The sequence below is a fragment of the Vombatus ursinus genome, unplaced genomic scaffold (genome assembly GCF_900497805.2).
Source record: "Vombatus ursinus unplaced genomic scaffold, bare-nosed wombat genome assembly UNPS02015411.1, whole genome shotgun sequence".
In the NCBI taxonomy this organism is placed as follows: domain Eukaryota; kingdom Metazoa; phylum Chordata; class Mammalia; order Diprotodontia; family Vombatidae; genus Vombatus; species Vombatus ursinus.
The window spans coordinates 2,173,618-2,174,148 of record NW_020955189.1 but is presented as its reverse complement, the minus strand read 5'-3'; the positions used below and the strand labels follow the sequence as shown (position 1 = coordinate 2,174,148).

Sequence of the window (531 nt, the reverse complement as noted above, 5' to 3'; positions counted from 1 at the left end):
GGGGGGGGGGGGGGGGGGGGGGCGGGGAGCGCCTTCCCACGCGGGTGCCGTTCCAGGGGTGGGCTCTGCCTGAGCCGCGCGGCCTTGGGGGTCCAGGGGGAGGGACGAGGTCCTCCGGGGGTGGGGGGGCTGCCGCCCGCTCCCCGCGCTCCTGCGAGGATCCCCGCAGCCTGGGGTCGGCTCCGTGCTCGGCCTCGGCCTCCCAGGTGGGAGCTTGGTGGGCCTGGGTTCGAATCCTGGCCCTTCCTCCAGCAGGGCTCGGATGACCTCCCCCCGTAACATGGGGGGTAAGAATTGCTGAGGTTTTGGTTTTAAACCCGTCACTTCCTGGTGTTCTTCTCCCCACCTTCCTGACGAACAATTGAGCAGAAGCAGCTGAGGACAGGAGCTTGTGCCGCGGAAGGAGCCCGGCGCTGTGGTCTGGGCACCCGGGTTCAAATGCCACCCCGGCCTCTGCCCAAGTCCTCCTGTGAAAGCCGGGGCCTGAAGCAGATGCCTTCAGAGTCACTTGGAGCTGGCGATGCGGGCTGG

General features: G+C 68.7%; 1 protein-coding gene across 1 annotated transcript in view; it reads left to right on the top strand.

Moving 5' to 3' along the window:
• MED15 (mediator complex subunit 15) overlaps window positions 1–531 on the top strand; it is an 87,713-nt gene that overhangs the window by 715 nt on the left and 86,467 nt on the right. The window lies entirely within an intron of this gene.